Raw genomic sequence first — 26,943 nt, forward strand, 5'->3', positions numbered from 1 at the left:
GCGACACTTTGTCGGTGGATCGCAATTAGTTTATTATTTCATATTGTCATTTACTTGCTAACTTATATTCCCGGTAGTCTTGTTACATGATAAACGGCTGTCCATTTTTCATGTAAGTAAAAAAAATAGAGAATTAGTTAAATTTAAATATGAAATAGGATAGTCAAGGTATCGAACTTGCGAAGCTAAATTTGAAAAAATTCCAATCATAAGTTAAAATAAACACAGAATGTTATTATAAATGGAATGTCCAGTTAAAATTTTGATTCTGTTAAAATATTTAATAAATACAAATTTGGCTGTAAACTATGCACATTCTTAGAAAGAATGAATAATAAAATATGGGTTACAGAATTAGAAAAGTAGGTTAAATTCCTTTGTAAAACAACAAAGAGAATTGGAAATTTCCTGGTCGTCAGAAATGGTTTCAATAACGTGCAAATCGCGCGTTGATAACACGTGAATTATAGTCACGTTGACCAGACATACATGTGATTTCTCAATATAGAAAAGAGTGCGAAGTTAGTTAGGGAGAGATAGATCAGTCAGATCAGAGGAGCAGAGAGGTTCAAACCGATTCTTGGAACCCTCTGGAAGCGAGGGGGGTTAGAGATAACCATGTAAAGAAACTTTGAATTCCTCAAGCGAAATCATGGCCCGGTCATGAAATAAAGGACGTCAACATGTGTTTTTGTATCTGCGTCTCTGTGTTGTTATTCAACAGAAAAGGTATTGTCCATTTATATTATAAGAACTTTGTGAAAATCATCATCTCAAAAATAGGTAAGAAATATATGTATCAATATGTATAGAAACACTCCCGTTCATACAGAACTGTCTCTTTATATATACCTGTTTATGTTTCCAATATGCTATGTCTTACAACATGAATATCTTTAAGACACATAAACGCTCAACACTTGAACACTCCTAAGACTGTCTCTATCACTCTAAGACTCTAACAAATATAAACAACAACAAATAACATCAGTCCTCTTCTAATAAGAACATAACATATACGAATATTTGGTGCTGTATTTGGTACTCTAATAATAACACGCACCACGTAACAGTCTCTGCTGTAGGGTGAGAGCGATCTCTAGAAAACACGTTACATAAAATCTCAATTCGAACCTTGGACACGTTACAGCATATTCAGAGCAATTCGATCATGAAAAGATAAACTAATTAATGTTTATGTATAAAGATGTTACCAATAGCGAACGTCATCAAGAGTTAAATTTATTTTATATAACTAACAATACTGTATGTTAAAGCTTACTAGCTTCATGATAAAATCTATGAAATATGATTAAAAACTGATGGGACGACGATCTATGGCAACACGTCAACCATAAACGACAAAGATCTCTCTAATTCTGGCTCCTCTGAATTTGAGCGCGTGGTACAGTGGGAGAAGAGGTGGCTGGTCACTTTTAATGCATCCAAAACCAAGCTTCTATCTTTACATCATCAACACTCTGATCCCAATCTGGCATCAATTGAAATGGATGGCTCTCGTCTTGGGGAGGCTCCATGTTTTGACAAGCTTCTGGGTTTGACATTTACTCCTGATCTGAAATGGAACACGTACATTAGGTCTGTTGCCAAGGACGCTGGGAAAATAGTGGGATCCTTATACCGCTCCAGAATATATCTCACTACTGATGCAATTTTCTATCTGTATAAAAGCCAAGTACGTCCAAGGATGGAGTACTGCTGCCACATCTGGGCAGGGGCTGCTAAATACAGCCTATCCTGCCTTGACAGAGTACAAAGTAAACTTTGTGGTTTAGTGGGGGATGCCCTTTTCTTTTCCCTGCAACCTCCCTCCCACAGAAAAGACATTGCGAGCCGGTCTTTGTTTTATCATTATTTCCATGGCAGGTGCTCGTCTGAGCTCCAATCTCTCGTCCCCCTCGCCAATTTTTCATGAGAAACACCCGTCTAGCTGAAACTACTGTCAATAATTTTCCCCACTTTTTATCTGTGCCTAAATCCAAACGTAGGTTCCATGAGCAAATGTGAGTTAATATTTTCTCGGGATCTCATCAAATTCTATGTTTCAAGTTCAAATTCATAATCGTAGGCCAATATTATTCGCGGATATAATTAAATATATATATATATATATATATATATATATATATATATATATATATATATATATATATATATATATATACAAATACTAGCATTTCAGCCCGGTGTTGCCCGGGTTTGGATGTGTATGTTGAGCAAAAAAACAAAAAAAGTGGTAGTAGGAATGCAGGCTCGAAGCCATACCGCAAATAAGGAAAAGAATGGGGAAAAAAACCTGACGTCTTTGCTGTTACGGCCACCGCTAAACAGGAAGTGACGTAGGCTAAATTAAGGCTAGACAATCGAAAGTAGGAGGTGACTTTCGAAAATATCGGCGAAAAAAGCGACCCCCCATGTATAAAAATGCCCAGTTGAAGGTGAAGATAATAATTTTCGCCAATTTTTCGATATTTGTCGTCAGAAAGGTCGAACTTCATCCCGATATTGATTGTGATAAAATCCGTCGCCTATGTCGAAAGTTTTGGGAAGACATGCAAACATACATACATACATACATACATACATACATACATACATACATACATTTATATATTAGTAACTAAAAGCTTTCTACCCAAACCGATTAAAAAGCTTGCCCTATCTCTGAATTCTTTTCATGTCAAAGTTCAAATTTTTAGACCAGAAATTGTCTGAGTAATTTGGTAGACACCGCAGAGGAAAAATCTTTGGAACTTTGACCCCCATTTTGACCCCTTAACATGTATTGTTTCAGGCTCAAATCAAGTTATTAAGTTAAATCTATGTTCACGGAACCTATTTATCAAATTTCAAGTGTTTATACCCAAAATTGTTGGAGGAGTTTGGCAGAGTTCTCAAAGGTCCAATCGTCGAATTTTGACCCCTTAACAGCCAAATTTCTGGCCGAAAACGGATTACAAAGATTTCCCAAATCTCAGTACCCTGTATATCAAATTTCGAGTCAGTAGATTAAAATTAACAGAGTTATTGCGTAGGGAAATGTACACACACAGACAAACAGACACACAGCTACACAAACACGTTCACTTTTATGGATATACTAGCATGGGTGTCCGGCGTTGCCGGGGGATATAAAGATGTATGCTGAGCAAAATCTCTATACCCTGTATAACAAATTTCGAGTTTGTAGACTAAAAATTGACAGAGTTATTTTGTAGGACAATGTACACAGACAGACAGACAGACAGACAGACAGGCACGATCACTTTTATAGATACACTAGCATGGGTGCCCGGCGTTGCCCGGGTGTTTAGAGGTGTATGTTGAGCAAAAAAAAAAAAAAAGAAAAGCGGTTAATATTTTTAACTTTGACCCCTTTTATGACACCTTAACATTTATTGTTTTGGGCTCAAATTAAGTTATTAAGTTAAATCCATGTCCAAGGATTCTATACCTAAAATTTCAAGTGTTTAGACCCCAAATTGTGGGAGGAGTTTGGTAGAGTTCTCAAAGGTTAAATCGTTGAATTTCGACCTTTAACAGCTAAATTTCTGGCTGGAATTCAATCACATAGATGTTCCCAAATCTCAGTACCCTATATATCAAATTTCCTGTCTGTAGACTGAAAATTGACAAAGTTATTGCGTAGGAAAATGTACACAGACACACAGACAGACACACAGACAGTTCCAAATGATTTGGGCCTTAATAGAGCTGAACGGAAAAAGATAAAATATCAGGACCTAAAAAATGATCTAAAACGACATGGCCTCTGAAAGAAATAAACATTTACCGGTTGTGATAAGAGCAACTGGTTTAATAAAAAAGAACCTTCAGAAATACTTAGAAGCAATCCCTGGAAGACCAAGCTGTAACGAGATACAAATAACAGCCATAAAGGGAACAGCATCTATTCTTAAAAGAGCCCTCGAATATAAATTTGAATCATAACGGAATCAAGTGTTAGCTCCAGGAAGGAGCCCCATGATATCTTAAAACTTACTGAAGTTAAATAAAACACACACACACACACACACACACACACACACACACACACACACAAAAAAAAAAAAAAGCAAAAAAAAAAAGGGTATTTTTTTTTAATTTGACCCCTATTATAACCCCTTAACATTTATTGTTTGGGGTTAAAATCGAGTTAGTAAGTTAGATCACTGTCCAAGGAACTTATATCTAAAATTTCAAGTGTTTAGATCCCAAATTGTGGGAGGAGTTTGGTAGAGTTCTCAAAGGTTAACAACCAAATTTCTGGCCGAAAACAGATCACATGTATTTTTTCCCCAAATCTCAGCTCCCTGTATATCAAATTTCGAGTCTGTAGACTAAAAATTGACAGAGTTATTTCGTAGAGAAATGTACACAGACACACACACAGACACACACACAGACACACAGACACATTCACTTTTATAGATATATTAGCATGGGTGCCCGGCGTTGCCCGAGGTGTTTGGAGGTGTATGCTGAGCAAGAAAAAAACGGTGAATTTTTTAAAATTTGACCCCTATTATGCCCCCTTAACATTTATTGTTTTGGGCTCAAATCAAGTTATTAAGTAAGATCTATGTATAAAGACCATATATCTTCCCTGAGCAACAACAACAACAACAAAAAAACGGTCAATTTTTGTAACTTTCACCCCAATTTACTGTTTTGGGCTCAAACCAAGTCATTAAGTTAGACCAATGTCAAAGAAATCTGTATCTAAAATTTCAAGTGTTTAGACCCAAAATTGTCGGAGTAGTTTGGTAGAGATCTCAAAGGTCAAATCGTTGAACTTTGACCCATTAACAGTCAAATTTCTGGCCGAAAACCGATCATATAGATTTTTTCCAAATTTCAGTACCCTGTATATCCAATTTCGAGACTGTAGACTTAAAATTGACAGAGTTATTGCGAAGGAAAATGTACACAGACACACAGACCGACAGACACACAGACACGTTCACTTCTATAGATAGATAAATAGATAGACTAGCATTTTAGCCCAGTGTTGCCCGGGTGTTTGGATGTGGATGTTGATAAAAAAAAAACTGATAGTAGGAAGGCAAGCTTTAACTCATACCGCGAAGGAGGAAAGTAGCGGGAAAAAACCTGACGTCTTTGCTGTTACGACCACCGCCAAACCGGAGATGACTTATGTTTAAATTAAGGCTAGCCAATCGAAACTAAAGGATTACTTTCAAAAATATCGGCGAAAAAAGCGACCCCCCCTGCCCTGTAGAAAAGTGCCCTGTTGAAGGTGGCGACATTAATGTTTTTAGCCAATTTTTCGATATTTGTCGTCTGAAAGGTCTAACTTCAAAACGATACTGATCTTGGTAAAATCCGTCGCCTATGTCGAAAGTTTTGGGCAGACATGCAAGCAAACAAACATGCATACATCCATTTATATATTGGTAACTAAAAATTCTCGACCCAAACTGATTAAAAAGCTTGCCTTATCTCTGAATACTTTTTATGTAAAATTTCAAATGTTTAGACCCCCCCCCAAAAAAAACAAAACAAAACGGTCATTTTTTTTTAAACTTTCACCCCTATTTACAGTTTTGCGCTCAAACCAAGTTATTAAGTTAGATCAATGTCCAAGAAATCTGTATCTAAAATGTTAAGTGTTTAGACCCAAAATTGTCTGAGAAATATGGGAGAGGCTGCAGAGGTCATTTTTTTAAAAGTTTGACCCCCATTATGTGTGTGCGCAGTCAGCACCAACCCTATTCAGGGTTTAACCGGCTTCCTCCGAAGGAGGAAGTTTCATGTAAGTATGAAATTCACAAGCGGCCCCCAGTCGCATGTATATATCCACGTTAGGGGAGATGACGACGTTAGGTTTTTGCAACTTTTTGCAGTGAGTTGTCGACGTCCTCCTACATACAGCACCTAGACTTCCCAAATTGGTCACCGATTTCAGTAATAACCAGGTTCAACGTTGCTTAACTTAGGTGATCTGATGCGAACCGGTGTGTCAACGTTATTATGCCGTATATATCCCTATTATGACCACTTAACATTTATTGTTTTGGGCTCAAATAATGTTATTAAGTTAGATCCATGCTCAAGGAACCTATATCTAAAATTTCAAGTGTTTAGACCCAACATTGTCGGAGAGTTTGATAGCGTTCTCGAAGGTCAAATCGTAACAGCCAAATATCTGGCATAAAATGGATGACAAAGATTTTCCCAAATCTCAGTACCCTGTATATAAAATTTCGAGTCTGTAGACTTAAAATTGACAGAGTTATTTCGTAGGGAAATGCACAGGCACAGAGACAGACACACAGATACGTTCACTTTTATAGATATACTAGCATTTCAGCCCGGCGTTGCCCAGCGTTGCCCAGCGTTGCCCGGCGTTTTTGCAGGTGTATGTTAAGCAAAACAAAAAGGTGGTCAATTTTTTTTTTTAACTTTGACCCCTATTATGACCCTTAACATTTATTGTTTTGGTCTCAAATTGAGTTATTAAGTTAGATCAATGTCCAAGGAACCTATATTTAAAATTTCAAATGTTTAGACCCCAAATTGTTGTAGAAGTTTGGTAGAGTTCTCAAAGGTCAAATAGTTGAACTATGACCCCTTAATCGCCTAATTTCTGGCGGAAAACCGATCACATAGATTTTCCCAAATCTCAGTACCCTGTATATCAAATTTCGAGTCTGTAGACTAAAAATTGACAGAGTTATTGCGTAAGGAAATGTAGGCAGACGCACAGTCAGACACACAGACATACATACACACAGACAGACACACAGACACGTTCAATTTTATAGGTATGTAGATAGATATAGTCTCGGAAGTTTTTTAACCTTTAAAGCTATATAAAAAATTTAATTTTTATATTTTTTCATCATTCGTTAGAAAACTCTTTAGTCAGTAAGTCATTTAATCACCTACAATCCATGCATCAACTTGTTCTCTCGAATTCACTATAGTTTTATTGTTAATTTAAGGGATCATCAGTTGTTTACTATGAAACACTGCTTCGGGAATTTTAAAACAAAATAGTATATTAAATCATGGCTCCCCAGCAGAGTTGATCAAACACTGCATCCCTTAATCTTAAAAACAAAAATATGTTACAGATATTAGATCTAGTTTCCTATTCTTAATTAATTTTTCTAGCCTATTCATGATATAAAAATGAATTCCTTATCTGTGAGATTCAATATATATATATATATATATATATATATATATATATATATATATATATATATATATATATATATATATATTAAAAATAACTCCTGCGCCTCTCCCAAGAATCGAAACCAAAATTTTCGCTTACGATTTACTTTTTTCCTTTGACGTTAATGCCATGGACTATGAAGATATGTTTGTGCAAGATTAAAAATTAAAACAAAACCAAATAGCTATTACGTTACGCATGCATATTCGTAATGCGGTCGTTCGACTTTCACCTCGCAAATTCGATTTTTTTAATGTTTGATACTTTTGCACCGATTTTCCCCAAATATAAAGTTTTGCATGGGTTTGAAGCCCCTGCATATAAAGTTTCATGTCTGCAGACCAAAAAGTGACATAGGAGTTTGGTAGGCAAATTTTTTTAAACAAATATAAATATGCATTACATAAATATATATAGAAATAGGTTTCTGTTTACTATACCCTTTTTACGCAAATAGTATGTAGGTATAAATCATGTAGAATATAATTACACGTAATAGTTAACTAAAGATGATCATCCCATAAGAAAACAAAACAAAAAAAGCTAATAGGGAAGGAATTAAAATAAATGTTCAAAAGAATGTGCAAATTAACAAGATCTTTTGCAGATGAATGCGATTTCACGACCCACATATAGCAAAGTTATATATTTTTTTAATAAATAGAAAAAAAAGGGTTTTTAATATGAATATCAATTGACTTCAAAGTCTAGTAGGAGTGATTTAATTTCTTCCTTACAACCTCTTTTCTGACAGAAGCGACATTGATTCTCTCTCTCTCTCTCTCTCTCTCTCTCTCTCTCTCTCTCTCTCTCTATTGTATTTGTCCATAGAACGACTATGCTTTAATCTATAATCTTTTCTCGTTTTGCTAGATAGAAAAAAACTTTTTTCAGTCCATGTGGCTAGTGTGAGGCGGACATTCTTTGGGCATAACTTCTTTTAACGGTTTCTTAACTTTGCCGTTTTCAAATCCTATCAACAATAATCCTATCTCAATAACCTAAAAATAATTATTATTATCGTGTATCGTGTTTAATACTCCTATAGCGTTCTTCGCCGTTTTTTTGGGCAACAATTAAACCTTATATTTTAGTGTGTGTTGTTCTTTTTAAGTGCCGAAACCCCTTCTACTCTAATAGACTGCTATATATTTTAGAATTTACTGCCTGTTTTTTTTTCCTTTCCTAACTGCATTAACATAAAGAAATTTAAACATAATAAGATAAGACATCTCGCTGCTGAATTTCCTGTAAACATCTCCCATATCTTTTCGTCCAAATAACAACATTCCTTATTTAATAAAAGTAAAAAAAAAGTAGTGACCTTATAGTAAAATGTCAGCAAAGATCAAAGTATTAGAAAGCAATTATACAAATCAAATCTATATTATTATTATTTTGTTTGCTTTTTATTATTTTACTGCGTTTTAATTATATCGCACTAAAAATAGCATAAACGCGTAAACACGCTAAATAAGATATGCTAATTAAATAATTTGATTAAATAAATTTAGAAATGTTAAAATCTAATAAAATATATGAGTTTTATTATAAGTTTAAAGTATAATAATCACCATAGTTACTACTTCTACAGATTTCACCGAGAATTCCCGCTATATATATATATATATATATATATATATATATATATATATATATATATATATATATATATATATATATATATATATATATTAATTAGTTGGATTACAACAGCAATCCTTTCGATTATACAAATAATATTAAAGTTGTGTAAGTTCATTGTCAAGTTAGTGGCAAGTGACGCTGGGCTGATGGTTAATGACAGCGACTGACGGCATGTGTGTCCCAAGTTCGAATCCAGTTCATTCAACGAAAATCACGTTAGCTTAGGATGTTGGCAACCTTCACGTGGTCCCTTCCGTAATCCTCGATATCTTTCTAGAAAGAATTACGATGGGAAAAATATCGAGGAAATTAATGCTGACAATAGAACCTTCGGATTTATATGATATGATGATGATCGTTTTATGACGCTTCACCACAGAAACAAGGAAACACTTTACTAAAAGTCCAGTGTGTATTTTTGCAAAGAGGTTTGTATAATCTAAAATATTGATATGTAAAACTCTTGAAACGCTTTTTTTATTTCTACGGAATTCAATCGAGTAACTATTTTTTTTAAATAAACACGTTTACCTGATGTTTCAATTTTTAATTGCGTTTCAGATGACGAGCATAAAAGTCGTGATTAAAATGTTCTCTTCGAAAGGCATAATAATCCAAATAATATTTTCAAAAGATTAGATAACAAAACATTTAAACGATACTTACTCGTAAACAAATCTTGTACATGAACGCACTAGTCGACCATTTTACGTTATATTTACATCGTAGGATTTTTGTTTTATATATATATATATATATATATATATATATATATATATATATATATATATATATATATATATATATATATATATATATATATATATATATCCTACTTTGGGGTAATTGCGCCAAATTTGAGGGTAATTGCGCCAACTAAAAAGAAAATGCTTTTTATCTGCGTGGTTGCCAAAAGAGCACTTTTAGCTAGTTAGCAATTAAACAGGACATAGCCCAATTACCCCAAACTACGATATATATATATATATATATATATATATATATATATATATATACATACATACATATATATATATATATATATATATATATATATATATATATGCGTGTATTCGTGGGTGTGTATGCATGATGTGTGAGAATGGCAGTAAAAATTCATGTGTAAGAAATGTAACAAAAAATCTCTTGCTAACGAATATAAAATATAAAATATAAAATATGAAATATAAAATACAAAATATAAAATATGAAATATGAAATATAAAATATAAAATATGAAATATAAAATACAAAATATAAAATATGAAATATGAAATATAAAATATAAAATATGAAATATGGAATATAAAATATGAAATATGAAATATAAAATATAAAATATGAAATAGAAAATAGAAAATAGAAGCTTTTCTTTTACCAAATGTTTTGTCTACCCTATTCCCTCAATTGATACTGATAGCCTTATCCAGAATCACATCTAAATCCGGTGAAGTGTTACATTTAGTACTGATATTAATTTTTTGAGGTCAAGGGTCATGAAAAAGTTTTGCTTCGCATCATCATCATCATCATCATCATCATCATCATCATCATCATTCTGATGACACTTTACTCGTATGAAACTAAAAAATATAATTGCATACGTATAGTTTTCCTCAAACTAAAAATCATGATTATTTGAAACAAGCAATCGAGTTGAGTTCATCAATAAATTTAATGTCACTCTCTTGATAAGAGATTTGTATCATGATGCAATTTGAATGTGCTTGTGATTTGATTGACGATACATTTACTGAATATACGGAAATAATGATCGACTTACATTCACACAAGCTTTTTGCCGCTTTTTTAACATCTAACTTAGGAGTATTTATATAAGTAACGTCCATGTGTGTGTATGTGTGTGTGTGTTTATATTTCTTACTATTCTACCACAAGAGATATAAAATACTGTAAATTGTAGTTTTTCTTTCTATTTGTTTTATTTTCACGTTGTTTCTTCTATTAATATCTGCACGTAATAATTTCATTTGAAACTATAAATATATTTCCAAAAACATAAAATATTCTGAAAAGAAATCAGGTAAGATTATTTTTATAAAATCATTCGTCATTGCATACAGTCACATGGTTGTTGATCAGAAATACTTTATCCTTTGTTAGAAAATTACATATTTACAAAGAATAAATATATTTGAATGCGTTTATTCTTATATTTTGTATAGTTGCATATTTACGTACTAATTATAACCATTTTATGTTATGGCACATTCTTTTATACATAGGTAAAATATGTATTTTGGTAAAATAAAATATTATCTATTAACACCTGAATTGCCATCTCTCTTTGCACATACATAAAAGTGGTAAATTAATAACAAAACATTTTATTTCCATGCGTACTTAATTATAGGTTTAAAAAACTTTCAAATGTGTATGTATATTTTATGTCTATATATGCATCTTTTATGACGTCAGATATCTATTGGATATCTATGATCTAATGTTCGAGGTGTAATATTTACCTGCAATAATCTTCGTTATATTTCTCTCCTGGTGCTTCTCCGCTCCTCTCTTTAGTCAACGTCAATCGTAACGCTTCTTTCCATCGTACACGTGTCATTCTTTTACTTAAGAAAATAACACTGGCATGCTGAAATATTTTGTCAGACACTTATATATTAGTTGCATATTTATTCCACATAGTCTTAAGAGCTGTTCCTCTTGAATTATAACGGTTGCGAGGTCACAATGTCAGAGTGGGAGGAAAATCAGGTGAACAGGTGACTTTATCAGCAACTAATTTGATGACTATGACAAGCCACAACGACCCATTCAATAAAGCTGATGAAAATTCCCTCTTTTATGACAATTCTCTGAGATTTTATTTATAATATCGTTAAAAACAGAAATGACGGCAAACGTTGATGTTGTTGAAACAATCATATTCCTTAGCACGTGCAACGCTGCAATTGCATTGCTTTGGATGCGCCCATGTTAAGTACCTGTGTATAATTTAATCAGTTTTCTTCCAGGGTGCACAATATAAATGCAACCCAAGTACCTTTCTAACACATATGCATATATTTCTGCATGATGACATTATGCTTAAAGTACTATTATTAGGAGACGAGTGCGATGATAATAGGCTCGTTCATTGATAATGTTATATGTAAACAGTGACTACTATTTCCTATGGAAATACACGATACGTTCTTTTCACCAACACATTTGTTTTGCCTACGTACGAAATGAGTGGTTTGTTTTCATAAACATACAAAAATAGTTATGAATATAGAAAAGTATAGAAAATGTAAATGGCACTCTCTTTTTTAAAATGTTTAAAAACATCTTTATTATAACATAATAACGAGAAATAAGGTGTGCACATTTTAACGATTCATAAACCATTTTATTTGCATCAACTTACGTGTTTGCGTGCGCGCTCGCACATTCGCGAAGATGAATGTTAATGCAAACATACATGGGTGTTTATGATGTAGTTGGGGTGTGCATGCTGTATTTCACATTAGTAATGATGGCAACCATGATGAGTATGATGTTGATGATGATGATGATGATGATGATGACGACGATGATGACGACGACGATGATGATGATGATGATGATGATGATGATGATGATGATGATGATGATGATGATGATGATGATGATGCGTTAATCGTTGATAATCATCGTCTTTTCTTTCTCATAGCAATTTGTCCACTTTTCTTCAAATAATCCGACTGATGTGAAGAGTGGCGGCTTCTTTTGTTTGCAACTTTGAACTTGTCGATTTCATTAAGCAAATGTCTCTATTTCTGTCAGCCTTATTTTTGTCTATTTTTATTGTTTGTCTTGGAATTCTTTTTCTTAAACTTCTATCGCTCTTTCCCTCTCTCTATCTTCGACCGTCTTTCACGTCTTTTTATCAAATGCATATCCCTTCTATTCACATTTTTCTTTCTATTTTTATTCTCTCACATACAAACCAACACATAGACAATAACATATACGATAATAGCAAAATATTGAGCTCCACCCTTCCCTTCACTCGCCTGATTTAACTCGAAACTCACTCTTATTGGGTATATCCTCTTCCTCTTCCCCTCTTTCTCTCATATTCCGTTTCATTGATTTTGTCCTCGACTATTATAACTGCTGCTAAGTTCTAATTTTGTTTCCTTCTCTTCGTTTATTCGCCTTCATCGTCTCTTATTTCTGCTTCAGCGATCAGATGATTATGTCTCTAGTCACCTGCCTCATTTTCTCTTAAATCCTCATCTCTTTCTATTTCATATTTTACAATTATGATTCGTGCACTTCCACCCGTCAAATTTCTTCCCAAATGTAGCGAATTTTTGTTTTTGGTCAAGCATCAAAACATTTTCGTATTTCATCTTTTCCTTACCTCGTTGTTCTATGTTGTTTAAAAGTTTGTGTTTCTCACTTTTTTGTATTGTAATTCTGTCTTTTCGCACTAAGGATCAAAACAATTTTTAAATTTCATCTTTTTTTAATCGACGCCATACAAATATTTTCCCAACAAAAACTCTACGAAACTACTATTTTCATTCATTTTGTTTTTCAATTAATCCATTAATCTACATTAACTTTGCTCCCTCCTCTCTCTCTCTCTCACACACACACACTCTCTCTCTCTCTCTCTCTCATGTCATATATTTTCAACGAAACAACCACGTAACATTTACTGGGTTTGCAGTCATGCGTGCGAGTAATGTGCTGCTAATATTTCATTCAAACATCACAGGAAATTTTACATTGTTTTAAAAATATCTCCTTGTGTTGAGCTTGGTAGATTAAGCTTTTAGTTTTAGAAAACTTTTAAGTTGCATAAGATTTCGTCGTTCTAACAAATGTTCTCCTTTATAAACCTAAGTAGATTCACTACATGTTATTCCTTTTAATTATTATTATTATTATTATTAGTAGTAGTAGTAGTAGTAGTAGTAGTAGTAGTACCGATATTAGTGTTACCATTATCATTGTAGATTTTATTTCTATTGTTGTTGGTGGTAATGGTAATAGTGATGGTGGTGGAAGAGAAAGGTCGGGGGAAAGGTTGGTGGGGAACCCTTCTAGAGATGATGTCTCGATAAAACTATCAAGTAACCTAAAATTCACTAACCCCATTTATGGGAGAATGTCAAATCAAAATATTGAAAATAACGACGTGAATGAGGCTGGACCATCTTGCGATGGTCTCACGTCCGGTAGGTGTCCCACTGGTCAACAGGGTGGGTCCTGTCGTCATCATACAACTGTTCGAAAGTTTAAGGATGTGACTGGATATAGAGGAAATAAGAATTTCCAGAGAGGGTCCCAAGACACGAAGGGAATTGGAACAGGAAATGTCAAAAACCCATGGACGGATGAGAAAAGAAGAGTACTGATAGAATGCTTTGTAAGAAGTGGAAGTACCAAATCTGGTGGATATATCCGAAAAGTGAAGGAAGAACGGGAATCGAAAGGAGGAGGAGCTAGAAGTGTCGCGAGTTTGGTATCCCAATTAAAACAAATTAAAAATAACAACCTACTTTCAGTGATTGCAAGAGAAGAGAATAAAAGAATGGTTAGGAATGAAATGAATAACAAAAGTAAAATTGATGAAACTCTGATGAAAGAACTGAGAGAGTGGAAGTGCAGAAGGGAAATGTAAGCGATGATGGGAGGCGAACAACTGAGGAGGAATGGAATCTTATGGTTAGGGGAAGTGATGAGGAGTTTGAAGAATCTAAGGCAGATGAGATCAATTACTCTGAGACAATGGAACAGGTGAAAGGCGCAGATGTATGGAGAAGTGGTGATGAAATTCGAACTTTAACTTCTGTAGAAAAAGAAGTACCTCAGAAATTAAGAGAGGTTCTTCTTAGAGACGATATCATAGATATTCCGAACATGAAGAGTAGTGATAGGCGGAAGGTGAAAAACGAGGTAAAAATAGTTTAAGGAATAATTCACAACACCATAAGAAAGAACCTATCGATTACAGAACTTAACAGGATTCTGTATGCAGTGTCATATGTTGTTTCAAATCGTCTTGGTTTAATACAGAAGAAAAAGGAGGGAAATGAAGGATAGAAAGCCATACTAGCAAAGACGACATGAAGAAGGTATTAAACGGTGGCGGAAAGACATTGATAGAATCGAAGAAATAAGAAAAGGAGTTAAACTAAGACAGAAAGCTGAGGGCGAACTTGAAAGGAGGTATAGATTGATGGAAAAGGGAACGAAGAGCGTTCTAACAATGTTGAAAGAGAAGATCCACACTGGTGGTATGAAAATTCGAAACTTTGTTGAAAAAAGTGTTGCGTTTCGGCAGAACAACCTTTTTCGGAACAATCAATCTCAAGCTGTATAAAGAATTAAATGGATGTAAAAAGGGGGGAAATAACAACACTCCAAATGCAAAAAAATGCCAGGAAGTTCTGGGGTGGGATTTGGTTTGTCGAAGGGCGATATAATAAGAAGGCTAGCTGGTTGGGAGAGATCAAAGAAAGACTATCAGGAATGGAGCAGATGAAGAACGTTGAGATAACCATCGATGACTTGAAGGCTGGCATACAAAGGATGACAAACTGGAAGGCACCTGGTTCAGATGGAGTGATGGGCTTCTGGTTTAACCAGTTTCCATGCCTTTATCCACCTATAGCTGCTGCCCTGCAAAAGGTTGTAGAATCAGGAGATGTCTCTGATGGGCTTGTGAAGGGAAGAATAACACTAATTAGGAAAGATCCTGCAAAGGGAACAGATGCCAATAATTATAGACCAATTACATATCTACCATTGATGTGGAAACTGTTGACTGGAATATTTGCGGAGAAAATTTATGAACATCTAGAGAGTAATGGGTTTTCCTGACGAACAGAAGGGATGCCGGAAAGGTTCGAGAGGTACCAATAAGCAAGTACTAATTGATAAAACATTAATGCAAGATGCGAAGAAGAAGAAGAAGAAGAGAAATCTGAGCGTAGCAGAGATCGATTACAGAAAGGCTTATGACATATTTCTTCAATCATGGATACGTGAAACACTATTGATGATGAAGGTTGTTGAGAATGTGGTAGACAGCAAACAAAGAGGAGATGGAGCAGGTTGACATTAAACGTGGAATATTTTAAGGAGATTCGTTATCACCAGTTCTTTTTGTAATGATAATGATGCCACTGAGAATCATCTTGAAGAGAGAAAAACTGGGATGTATGACAGATGCCTAAACCATCTACTGTTTATGGATGATTTGAAACGGAAGTAGCGAGACTGGTAGAACTTGTAGGGACATATTCAGAAGACATCGGGATGGAGTTTGGGATTAGTAAATGGGCGGTTCTGGTGATGAAAAGAGAAGTAAAGGTTCATTCGAATGGAATAGTGCTGCCAAATAGAGAAATCATGAAAGAAATAGAAGATACAGGGTATAAGTATTTGGGATTGTTAGAGGGTGTAGGCATCATGAACAGAGAAATGAAGGAAAAAGTCAGGAAGAAGTATCTTAGAAGAGTGAAACTAATTGCAAAGTCGAAACTTTATGGTGGAAACCTAATGAAAGCAGTGAATGCATGGGCAGTCAGTGTTTTGAGATACAGTGCAGGAATTTTATAATGGTCTGACAAAGATTTGCATGCCAGGGATATCATAACAGAAACGTTTTAGCAATATTTGTTATATTTCACATTCGAAGTATCATAGCAAGGCTGTATCAAAAGAGGAAAAACGGTGGGAGAGGATTGAAAAGTGTAAAAGATTGCGTTAGAATCGAGGAGATGTCGTTGAAGGAGCATGGGGTTAGAAGTGAAGAGTGGGTGCTTAAGCTTGTAGTCAATGAAGTGGAGATATGTGAGACCAAGGCTGATTATGTGATAACATAGAGAAATGGCAGAGGAACTGGCTAGGAAGAAAATATATGGAAGGTTCTTCCAGGATATAGCAGAAGTGGCTGATGAAAGATCATGGCTGGGTATCTGGCTAAGAGTACTGAAGCTTTTGTTTGTGCAGCACAACGAGCAGGCATTAGGAACACGATTGTTCAAAAAATGGTTCTAGAAGAGGAAGTTACTTCAGAATGCCGGATTTGTGGTAAAACATCAGAGTCAATTGCGCACCTTGCAGCAGGGTGTAGTGGGCTGGCCTATAGAGAGTACCGCAAAACACATGATACCATTGAACTCTGAATATATAGGGAGGTGTGTAAGAAGTTTGAGGTGAAGTGTGCCGGAAAATGGTTTGAGAAGGTGCCTGATGAAGTGAGAACAAGTGAGGATGACAAGGTAGAGGTATGGTGGAACAAAAGTGTCATAACGATCGAGCAATTGAAACATAATCGTCCGGATTTGGTCGTCATTGACAAGATCTCAAAAAACTCGCAGATTGTAGATTTTCAGTACCCTAGGATAGGAATGTGAGAGAGAAGGAGAATGAGAAGTGGAGCAATTATGCTCCATTGGCCTTGGAGGTAAGGCGTATACACGGGGTTAAAACACAAATAATCCCGGTCGTAGTTGGTACACTAGTAGTAGTATCAAGTTGTCTGGAAGGACAATTGAAAAAACTACAAATACCCAATGTTTTAGGCGGCCTTCAGACCTCTGCGATTGTAGAAAAACTTCTGCAATTGTAGGTACCACTTAGAATAAAATTATAAAGCACTTGTTTATTGATTACTTTTTTCTTAATAATTGAACAATTTTGAAGTAAAAATATAAAAAATAAAAATTACCCTACGAGACATTTTCAATACGCATCCTCTTCCCCGCCAAAAAATGTTTGCCTTTTTATGCATAGTAATATTTTTACATTTATATTTCTAGTACTTGACCATTTTCTGATTTATAACGATATTTTTGAATATTAAAAAATGATTTAAATAAAAAAAAGCAGGCGGAGAGTTCGATTTTTTGTACTGGGCGCGATTAGAGTTCCCGGCCGAACACCCTAAAAAAACACTGAATTCTCTCTACGCATGAGCAAAGGACATGTTTTAGTTGCCATAGTAACTAAACGATCATGAATTTTTATCGACTTTGTTTTACTGTTTATGAATATTGAAATAAAAGACATTACTACACATTTATTAATAATATCTCACTTTTAATCACTTTTATCGACTTTTTTTTTACTGCTTTACTGTTTATGTGTCACTTTTATCGACTTTTTCTTTTCTTTTTTAAATAGCTTTTTTTTTTAAATAACTACGTTTTACTGTTTATGTCTCACTTTTTTATATTGTACTAGTGCACTTATTGATCCGTGCTGAAATAACGGTATTATTTAAAAAGCCATTCTTAACATGGGGAGGATGTTTTGTACCTATTCTCTACTTTAATCATACAATTGAATAAAAACATATTAAACTTTAATTAAGCTTAGAAATACGATTTAAAATATAGCGCGGATCATAAGTGCACTAGCACCCATTTTTTATTAATAAATGTTTAGTAATTATTTTTCTTTTAATATTCATAAACAGTAAAAACGTCGTCATTTAAAAAGAAAATGCTATTTAAAAAAGAAAAGAAAAAGTTGATAAAAGTGACACATAAACAGTAAAACAGTAAAAAAAAGTCGATAAAAGTGATTAAAAACAAAGGCGATAAAAGTGAGATATTATGCAAATTCGCCTAAAAAAGTAGAATCTCATTTTACGGAATTAGCTAAGAGTGTCAATTTACAATAACACCTATGGCACCATTGGCACTTCTGCATGTCAGTAACATGAACCGAATGCGTGTAATTTAGTTTCAAGAACCACCGACAGATGTCGTTTGTCAGCCAAAGAACCGGGGTCGATAACTATTGTTGTAATGAAAAAAAAATTTCATTCAACACACAAAACTAAAAACACATAGAAATGAAAAAAGTTGGGAAATTATTTTAATATTCATTTTAAGAAAATTCTATTAAAAAAGAAAAGAAAAAGTCGATAAAAGTGACACATAAACAGTAAAACAGTAAAAAAAAGTCGATAAAAGTGATTAAAAGTCAGATATTATTAATAAATGTGTAGTAATGTCTTTTATTTCAATATTCATAAACAGTAAAACCAAGTCGATAAAAATTCATGATCGTTTAGTTACTATGGCAACTAAAACATATCCTTTGCTCATACGTAGGGAGAAGTCAGTGTTTTTTTAGGGTGTTCGGCAGGGAACTCTAATTGCGACCAGTACCCGATTTTTCTCTAGAATTGTTCTGTCGTTTTGTTTTTCATTTCTAATTCGATTATTTTTTTATTGGTTCCAAATGCTTCCAATTATTGTTTAAAATAATTTTTATGTAAATCATCAACATTTATTGTCGTTCTTTCCAATTTAAAAAAAAAATTAATTTCAAATTATAACAACAACAATAACAACAGCGATTATTTCAAAGAAATACTATCAACGCGCTGCAGCCATAAAAACAGATTTAAAAAGTAATCAATAAAGAAATTTATTCATCAGTTTTAACGAAAACTCTACTTATGTTTTTCTAAAGTATTTTTACTTTAATTTTTGTCGTTGTTTGTTTTGTTTTTGTTAGATATATAGTTCATAAGCGTAAGCGTATGAGAAGGGAGCAATATATACCTCACTTGGTAAAAAGCTGAGAGATAACCCAATATTGATAAAAAAATTTACTTACGAAACAAAAACAAAAAATATATATACTGTGATACCATACAGTTGCAAAAGAATTAAAAAATAATTGTTTGGCAGTAAACCAAAATGGCTGTTTTTTGTTTTTTATGTGTGTGTGGGGGGTAGTCCCACACAGAAGCAAAAAGTTTTTAATTTTAGAACAGACAGTTAAAAATAGAAGATTTAAGAAAATTCCACTCAATGAAAAAGTATCTTTCTTTTAGTCCGGGTAAAACGAAAAGGGGAAAAAACATTTCTCTCCCGTTAAAATATTGCATAAAGTTAGCAGCACAAACAAAGGCAAAAAACTTTTCACTTCACTTGAAAAAAATGTTCAAATTTGCATACGAATAAACAGCTGACAGTTTACAATAGAATTGTTCTCGCATAGAAAATTGGGTCAACATTTTTCCCTTTTTTTCTTTCTACTTTTAATAAGCAACCAAATTAAATTTTACGGCCTAAGAAAATGCATTAAGCACAGTTCTTTTCAATTTTAATATAGAGACAAAAAGAGTACTTACAATTGCGTCGATAACTTGTGTCCGTTTCCTTTTTTTTGTTGTTTTTAGAATTTTGCTTTTAGAACGTAATTGCCAGCCGACTTCTTAGCTTGTAAATTCGAAGTTCTTTTGAAATCAAATAGAATTTTGTATTTCTTTGTAAAGCTAACCCGCGTGAAAGTCGAATCCGTCGTCGCCAGTTGTTATGGGGTTTAATGGTAATAAGAACGAAGGAATACATGACTTTTAAGAACGAACATGTATTCACATATATTACAGGCAAAAACAGGTGGAGCAATACCCTTCCTCAAGAGTTGGGTGTTTGCACCCGACCGCCTTGGTCGCGTGCCAATCACAGACTGCCGGGCACCGGTACCCGATACCGGAAGTGATGTCACCAGAGGAAGTAACGTCATGAGATAGTCCATTAATCCCATGGAGGGGCGTCTCCAACACCTATATCTCTAAAAATCGTTAAAAATGTGGGAAACTAAAATATTTATCGAAACTTCCAAGATGTGATTCTCTTATGTTTAACATTTATTTTTGTTCTCATATAACACTCGAGATTATTTATTTTTAAATGAATAAACGCTTTAAAAAAGTTAAAACACTAAAGACTTATCCAACTAAGTAAAAAATACTTAGAAAATATATCTTATTTGTTTATATAAAAGTAATTAAGTAAAAAAATTTTTTTTAATATTATTGGGTATATAGTATCTTTTAAAAACAATATCTATTTCAAGAACGGTCACCAAAGGGGTTTTCAATCGATATTCATTCAATAATTTTCTTTGAACCCATCTTCCTAAGTTCACATCGATGTATTATAATTTTATTTTGAGAAAGTAAAATTATCATCAAATAAATATATCCAAATAGGTTCAAAAGTTCATAAAAATTATTTAATATAAAGTCATTATTAACAGAAAAAAGAACGTTCATGGGGCTGATTAGTTATTTATATCTAATATTATTATATGAATTGAATTGCTATTTATTAATAATGTATTGTGTTTTATAAATATTGGCGATTAATACCAATACAAATCGCATACAATCATTGTTTGTCTTTGTATTTTAAAGTTCAAGAATTGATTTTGTTAAATAACAATGAATGAGGTAAAAACAAAATTCTTACCCAATCGAGAAGTATGTTTCTTTATGACTGAAGGCCGATCGAATTCGACAATGAAAGGCCTGGAATTTACATCAGAGAATTATTTTTATAAAAGTAAAATTTATGTTTTGTAAATAACACTTTTCAAATAACCTTTGTTTTTTATGCATAAAAATAAAATGAATATTTTTTAAAGTCAAAAATTGTATGATGTTTATGTATTCTACTCTTCAAATTATTTAATGAAATAATTAACTAAACTCTTTAAAGATACTAACTATTAAATGCTGACACTAGTATTCTAATATTTATAAATTTGCTTGACAAAAGCTAAATTAAAACAAACATAAGATTAAACGTAAAGTTACTTTTCTTACAATAATTTCAGGTTCAAACGCCGAAAGAGGAATAAGCGATCATTTCTTTTCTGTAATTAAATGGAAACACGGATTGAGTTATAAAAATGCATCATATTGAAATAAACAGAATATCCAATAAACAACAGTCGTAGAACATTCCATCAAAATGATGGTCTATGAAGTTAATAGACCAATATTTACTTCCCTCCCACCGTGTGAGGATATGACACAAGCTTGGAAGATGGGAAAATGAGTCAATGTTCCAATAGAAGAATATTTGTCCCCCGCAAAAATAAGTCTGAGTAGCTCCGTCAGAATTTTACGGTGGAGGCGCCTCAGACAAAGAGCCATAAATTTGCTATTTTCGAAAGCCGGGACACAATACATAGTACGCAAGGCCTGTTAGGGCTACATATAACATTTTCCGATAATCCGACATAGAAATGGCCCAGTTTCCATCGATCCGATATAGAAATGCTCCAGTTTTCATCTATTCGACATAGAAATGGCCCAGGTTCCATCGATCCTACATAGAAATGGTTGATTTCCATCAATCCAACATAGAAATGGCCCGGTTTCCATCGATTCCAGATAGAAATGGCCCAGTTTCCATTGATTCAACATAAAAATGGCCCGGTTTTCATCAATTCGACATAGAAATGACCCAGTTTTCATCAATTCAACATAGAAATGACCTAGTTTCCATCGGTCCGACAGAGAAATGGCTCAGTTTTCATCAAACTAACATAGAAATGGCTCAGTTTCTATCAATCCGACATAGAAATGGCCCAGTTTTCATTAATTCGACATAGAAATGGCCCAGTTTCCATCAATCCGACATAGAAATAGCTCAGTTTTCATCAAACTAACATGGAAATGGCTCAGTTTCCATCAATCCGACATAGAAATGGCCCAATTTCCATCAATTCGACATAGACATGGCTCAGTTTTCATCAATTCGACATAGAAATGGCCCAGTTTCCATCAATCCGACATAGAAATGGCTCAGTTTTCATCAAACCAACATAGAAATGGCTCAGTTTCCATCAATCCAACATAGAAATGGCCCAATTTCCATTGATTCGACATAAAAATTATTTTATCACAAACTTTTACATTTTGCAAAATGGTTTGTTTGTGCCGACCACTTAAACCAACAAATTGGTTTTATAGTCAAATGGAATGCCTAAGAGATTTAGTTAAAAAGATGGCCGATCAAGAAGCATTCTCCAGCATTGAACAGCCGTAAGTTATCAAAATTTTAGTTGCTGAAGTGTGCACATCATTTAAAATTCTATCGGAGAATGTCAACTATGGTGTCACATGCTCCAGCCAACAATATGTCTGCAAGTAAGTTTAATTGTTTAAAGAAGGACAGAGCAGGATTGAGGACAGGCCTATGAGTCCTTGAGAAGTGAGGACTCCTTAGGGGATCGACTTTGCCAATGACCTCATTCAGGCTGACAAAAGAAAGACAGTGGGTGACATTGCAAAATTGTCCTTGTTGACCATGAATACTCGGAGGTCAGCTGCCGGGCGGTGCCAAAGATGTTTACTGAAGAGCACAAATGGAGAAAAGAGGAGTTATTTCAGCAGTCCCTCGCGCTATGAGAAGCATGGTGATGAGTTTCTGATGAAAGTGGTAAAATGTGACAAGGCATAGGTTTAAAACTATGAGCCTGAGTCCAAACAGCAGTCACTAGAATGGAAGCGTGTAAATTTTCTAATAAAGAACAATTTCAAGTCCCAAAAGTCCAAAAATAAAGTGATTCTAGCATGGGTGGCCGGCGTTGCCCGGATGTTTGGAGGTGTATGCTGAGCAAAAGAAAAAAAAACGGTCATTTTTTAAAAATTTTGACCACTATTATACCCCTTAACATTTATTGTTTTGGGCTCAAATCAAGTTATTAAGGTAGATCCATGTCGAAGGAACCTATATCAAAAATTTAAAGTGTTTAGACACCAAATTGTGGGAGGAATTTGGTAGCGTTCTCAAAGATCAAATCGTTGAATTTTTACCCCTGAACAGCCAAATTTCTAGCCGAAATCCGATCACGTAGATTTTTCCAAATCTCAGTGCACTGTATATCAAATTACAAGTCTGTAGACTAACAATTGACAAAGTTATTGTAAGGGATATGTACACAGACAGACAGACAGACAGACACGTTCACTTTTATAGATATACAAGCGTGGGTGCCCGGTGTTGCCCGGGTGTGAGGTGTATGCTGAGCAAAAAAACAAAACAGAAAGAAACGGTCAATTTTTTAAAACTTTGACCCCTATTATGACCGTTAAATTTTATTGCTTAGGTCTCTATCCAAGGTATGAAGTCAGATCCATGTCCAAGAAACTTATGTTTATAATTTCAAGCGTTTAGACCCAAAATTGTCGGATGACTTTGGTAGAGTTCTCAAAGGTCAAATCGTTTAACTTTGACCTCTTATCAGCCAAATTTCTGGCAATAAACCGATCACATAGATTTTCCCATCAAATTTCGAGTATGTAGACTGAAAACTGACAGAGTTATTGCGAAGGCAAATGTACACAGACAGACATACAAACAGACACACAGACACGTTCACTTTTATAGATATACTAGCATTTAAGCCTTACGTTGCCCGGGTGTTTGGAGGTGGATGTTGAGCAAAAAAAAAAGATCAATTTTTAAAAAAAATTTTTTTTTAATTTACCCCTATTATAACCCCTTAAAATTTATTATTTTGGGCTCAAATAAAGTTATTAAGTTAGATCCATATCCAAGGATCCTATACCAAAAATTTCAAGTGTTTAGACCCAAAATTGTCGGAGGAGTTTGGTAGAGTTCCCAAACGTCCAATCGTAGAACTTTAACTCTTTAATCGTCAAATTTCTGGCAGAAAACCGATCACATCGATTTTGCTAAATCTCAGTACCCATTATATCAATTTCGAGTCTGTAGACTAAAAATTTATAGAGTTGTTGCGTAGGGAAATGTATGCACACAGACACACAGACAGGCAGATACACAGACACGTTCACTTTTATAGATAGATAGATAGATAGATTTGTTTAACAAAAATATATACGTATACATAAATACATATGGAAACAATTTTGTGTTTACTATAAACTTTTTTTCTCAAATATTATGTAAATCATGTAGAATATCTGCATGAATATAATTACATGTAATAGTTAACTAAAGATGGTTATCCCATTAAAAAAACCGAAGCAACTAATAGGGAATTAATTAAAATGAATTCTTAAAAGAATATGCAATTTAGTTAGATCGTTTGTTAGTGAATGCAATTCCACAACCAAGATATAAGAAAGTTGTATTTTCTTTTTAAATAAATAGAGAAGCGCGTTTTTAATCTGAATATCGATACACACAAAAGAAAACCGAATTCATAGGAATATAGAGAGACTAGCATATTTTCCCGTCGTTGCCCGGGTAATTGGAGGTGTATGTTAAGCAAAAAAAAAAAAGCAGTGATTTTTTATTAAATTCGACCCCTATTATGACCCCTTAAAGTGTATTGTTTTGGGCTCAAAGCAAGTTATTAAGTTAGATCCATGTCCTAGGGACCTATATCTAAAATTTCAAGTGTTTGGACTCTAAATTGTCGGAGGAGTTTGGTAGAGTTCTCAAGGTCAAATCGTTGAACTTTGACCCCTCAATCGCCATATTTCTGGTCGAAACCCGATCACATCGATTTTCCCTACATCTCAGTACCCTGTATATCAGATTTCGAGTCTGTAGACTAAACATTGACAAAGTTATTGCGAAGAAAAATGTACACAGACACATAGACAAACAGATAGACACACACACAGACACGTTCACTTGTATAGGCATACTACCATGGGGGACAGCGTTGCCCGAGTGTTTTTGTGTGTATGCTGAGCCCAAAAAACGGTCATTTCTTTTTAAATTTGACCCCTATTATGACCCCTTAACATTTATTGTTTTGGGCTCAAATCAAATTATTAGGTTAGATCCATATCCAAGGAACCTATATGAAGGAGGAGTTTGGTAGAGTTCTCAAAGGTCAAATCGTTGAGTTTTGACCTTTTAACAGCCGAATTTCTGGCCGAAAGCCGATCACATCTCAGTACCCTGTATATCAAATTTCGAGTCTGTAGACTTAAAATTGACAGAGTTGTTACGAAGAAAAATGTACACAAACACACAGATAGACAGATAGGCAGACAGACACACACACAGACGCGTTCACTTTTACAGATATACTAGCATGGGGGACGGTGTTGCAGATATACTAGCATGGGGGACGGTGTTTGGGGGTGTATACTGAGCAAAAACAAAAAAAAACATCATTTTTTTTAACTTTGACCCCTATTATGACCCCTTAACATTTATCGTTTTGGCTCAAATAAAGTTTATAAGTTCGATCCATATCCAAGGAACCCATATATATAATTTTAAGTGTTTAACCCGAAAATTGTCGGAGGAGTTTGGTAGAGTTCTCAAAGGTCAAATCGTTGAACTTTAACCTATTAACAGCCAAATTTCTGGCCGAAACCCGATCACATCGATTTTCCCAAATCTCAGGACCCAGTATATCAAATTTCTGGTCTGTAGACTAAAAATTGACAGAGTTATTGCGAGGGAAAATGTAGACAGACACACAGATACAGATAGACACGCACACAGACACACTCACATTTATAGATATACTAGCATTTCAGCACGGCGTTGTACGGGTGTTTGGATGTGCATGCTGAGCAAAAAAAAAAGATCCTTTTTTTTAACTTTGACCACAATTATGCCCCCTTAAGATTTATTATTTTGGGCTCTAATCGAGTTATTAAGTTAGATTCGTGTCCATGGAACGGATATCTAAAATTTCAAGGATTAGACCTTAAATTGTCGGAGGAGTTGGTAGAGTTCTCAAAGGTGAAATCATTGAACTTTGATCCCTTAACAGCCAAATTTTTGGTCTAAAACCGATCACATAGATTTTCCCAAATCTCAGTACCATGTATGTCAAATTTCGAGTTTGTAGACTGAAAATTAACAGAGTTATTGCGAAGGAAAATGTACACAGACACACACCGACAGACAGACAGACAGACATACACACAGACACACAGACACGTTCACTTTTATAGATATATTGATATATATATATATATATATATATATATATATAGGGAGAGAGAGATAGAGAGATAGATAGATAGATAGATAGACTAGCATGGGTGGCCGGCGTGCTCGGATATTTGGAGGTGTATGTTGAGAAAAAGAAGTAGTTAATTTTTTAAAACTTTGACCCCTAATATTACCCCTTAAAATTTATTGTTTTGGGCTACAATCAGAGTGTAAAGTTAGATTCATGTCCAAGGAACCTATATCTAAAATTTTAAGTGTTTCAACCCAAAATTGTCGGAGAAGTTTGGTAGAGTTCTCAAAATGGCAAATCGTTGACATTTTACCCATTAATCGCCAAATTCTGACCGAAAACAGATCCCATAGATTTTT

The 26,943-nt window shown here is 34.1% G+C and overlaps 1 protein-coding gene across 1 annotated transcript in view; it reads right to left on the reverse strand.

The window, feature by feature from the left end:
• The window catches only part of LOC145239855 (uncharacterized), a 251,978-nt gene extending 239,056 nt beyond the window's left edge, over window positions 1–12,922 (reverse strand). The window contains exon 1 of the mRNA XM_080103414.1: window positions 11,362–12,922. The gene's annotated coding sequence lies outside the window, so the exon portion shown is untranslated. The remainder of the gene's footprint in view (window positions 1–11,361) is intronic.
• Window positions 12,923–26,943: the final 14,021 nt, after the last annotated feature.

This window comes from Euprymna scolopes, chromosome 19, assembly GCF_053919585.1.
Source record: "Euprymna scolopes isolate OS-2025 chromosome 19, ASM5391958v1, whole genome shotgun sequence".
In the NCBI taxonomy this organism is placed as follows: Eukaryota; Metazoa; Mollusca; class Cephalopoda; order Sepiida; family Sepiolidae; genus Euprymna; species Euprymna scolopes.